The 2,500-nt window shown below is 74.9% G+C and overlaps 1 non-coding gene across 1 annotated transcript; it reads left to right on the top strand.

The window, feature by feature from the left end:
* The first annotated feature begins 493 nt into the window (after positions 1-493).
* On the top strand, positions 494-612 carry LOC128823835 (5S ribosomal RNA). Its single transcript, XR_008442069.1, has one exon. It is a non-coding gene; the product is annotated as a 5S ribosomal RNA (ribosomal RNA).
* The last annotated feature ends 1,888 nt before the right edge of the window (positions 613-2,500 follow it).

Raw genomic sequence — 2,500 nt, 5'->3', positions numbered from 1 at the left:
CGGCCACCGGGCGTGCCCGTTCAAACCTACGGGTTGACCTGGTGGCCGGGAAGCGAACCGGCCAGCAGGCGAACCCGTTCGATTCCATGGGTTGACCTGGTGCCCGGGAGGGGACTCTGAAAAATTTTCAGCCCTTTCGGCTCGGGGTTGACCTGGTGGCCGAGAGGGGACTCGGACGGCAGGCAAGCCGCCCTGGGCTCACCCTCCCCGGCCGCAGCGAGGGACTGCCCCCCACCCACCCACCCCCCCCCCCGGCTGACAGGATCAGGGCGCACTGGATGTCCGGGACAATATTTTCCCCGACGCCGGGGAGGGCGGGCGGGCGGAGGGGCTCTGGCGGCCAGCCCGGGCCCCGGAGCTCGAGAAGGAAAAAAGGACCGGGCCCGCGAGAGACGGGGGCCCTGCCGCAGGGGGGCAGTCCGACCGGGGCTCACCGTGCGGCAGGCCCGGGCGTCGGCAGGGGAAAGCGGGCGAGGAGGCGCGGGGGCCGGGTGCCTACGGCCATACCGGACCGAACGCCCCCGATCCCGTCCGATCTCGGAAGGTAAACCGTCCCGGGCCTGGCTAGTACTTGGATGGGTGACCGCCTGGGAATCCCAGGTGCCGTAGGCAGCTTTTCCCGGTCCGAGCCAGCTCTCTCTCCTTTTCTGGGGAGGAAGGAGAGGGGGGGGACGGGCCGGAAAGCCCCTCATCGCTCCTGCCGAGTCGGAGGTCGCGGCCGCAGGTCACGGGTCTGGGCGCCTGGGGTCCGGCTCCCCACCCGGCTTCCTCCGCGGAGGACCCACCGAAGCCGCTGGGGGAGACCCCGGGCATGGGGCGGACTGGCCCGGACCCTCCCGGCCGCCGGCCCGCAGGACCGCCCCGAATCCCCCCGCCCCGCGGCCACCCAGGCCAGGCCTGGCCAGGCGGGACGGACGGCGGGTGTCCAGCGCCCAGCGGCTTCCGCCAGCGGGGACCCACGGCCCCCAAAGCCGCAGGGGGAGGCCCCGGGCCCGGGACGGACTCGCTCGGACCCCCTGCGCCCGGGCGCCGGCTCGCGGGACCGCCCCGAATCCCCCCGCGGCCACCCAGGCCAGGCCTGGCCAGGCGGGACGGACGGCGGGTGTCCAGCGCCCAGCGGCTTCCTCCAGCGGGGACCCACGGCCCCCAGAGCCGCAGGGGGACACCCCGGGGCCGGGACGGACTCGCTCGGACGCGCTCGGACCCCCTGCGCCCGGCCGCCGGCTCGCGGGACCGCCCCGAATCCCCCGCCCCGCGGCCACCCAGGCCAGGCCTGGCCAGGCGGGACGGACGGCGGGTGTCCAGCGCCCAGCGGCTTCCGCCAGCGGGGACCCACGGCCCCCCAGAGCCGCAGGGGGAGACCCCGGGGCCGGGACGGACTCGCTCGGACGCGCTCGGACCCCCTGCGCCCGGCCGCCGGCTCGCGGGACCGCCCCGAATCCCCCCGCGGCCACCCAGGCCAGGCCTGGCCTGGCCTGGCAGGCCGGCGTGCAGCTCCCCCGGGCTTCCTCCCCCGACGACCCGCGCCCCCCCGAGCCGCAGGCGGAGACCCCGGCCCCGGGGCGGACCGGCCCGGGCTCGCTCGAGCCCCCTGCGCCCGGCCCGCAGGACCGCCCCCCCCCCCCCCCGAATCCCCCGGGAGAGGCCCGGCCTGCACGCCACTGACGACCCGCGGCCCCCAAAGTCGCGGGAGGCGCCCCCGGCCCCGGGGGCCGGTTAGCTCCGTGTCGCTCCGCGCCCCCCCCCCCGCCCCTCGCTGCCGGGACCGGGCACCGCCCCAGAGTCAGCCGCAGCCGGACGGCCTGAGAGCTGCCCTCCTGTGGACGACGGTGAGTTTACCTTGACACTAACCGGCCATCAGCCAGGTCAACCCCATTGCTAGACTGGGGTGGACCTGGTGGCCGAGTGGGGACTTGGAACATTTGACAGCTGCTCCCCGGGGCTTGACCGCTTGTCCTGAACGCCCCCCCCCCCACCCCACCCCCCCCAGCCCCCGGCTCCTGCTCCCCTCTCCCCAGCCTCGGTGCTCCGCTCCCTGCCTCGGAGGCTGCCCCTTTGCGGCGCCTGCATCGCCTCCGAGGACGCGCACCTTCCGGAGGCTGGACGTAAAGCCTGACGCCCGCCACCGCCGCCGACCCGGCTCTCCGAGGGACGACTGTGAGGCCTCCCCCCACCCCCGGACCGCCCTGGGGACGACTGCTAAGCCTCCCCCAACGGACCGCCCGGGGGAAGACTGCTAAGCCTTCCCCGGACCTGCTCCCTCTCGACTATTAAGCCCCCCCTCTGTGGTCCTCAGGACCGCTGCCGCGCAGCCCTCGGAGTGGGGTGACACCCGGGCCGGAAAGGAAACCGGCCACCAGGTCAACCCGTCGAATCCGTTGGGTTGACCTGGTGGCTGGAAAGCAAACCGGCCGCCAGGTCAACCCGGTAGATTCAGCGGGTTGACCTGGTGGCGGAACGGGGACTTTGAAAATTTTACAGCCGCTTCCCGGGGCTTGAC

Source organism: Malaclemys terrapin, chromosome 15 (genome assembly GCF_027887155.1).
Source record: "Malaclemys terrapin pileata isolate rMalTer1 chromosome 15, rMalTer1.hap1, whole genome shotgun sequence".
In the NCBI taxonomy this organism is placed as follows: domain Eukaryota; kingdom Metazoa; phylum Chordata; order Testudines; family Emydidae; genus Malaclemys; species Malaclemys terrapin.
The sequence above is the reverse complement of the archived record's forward strand: the minus strand, read 5'-3'. Positions and strand labels throughout refer to the sequence as shown.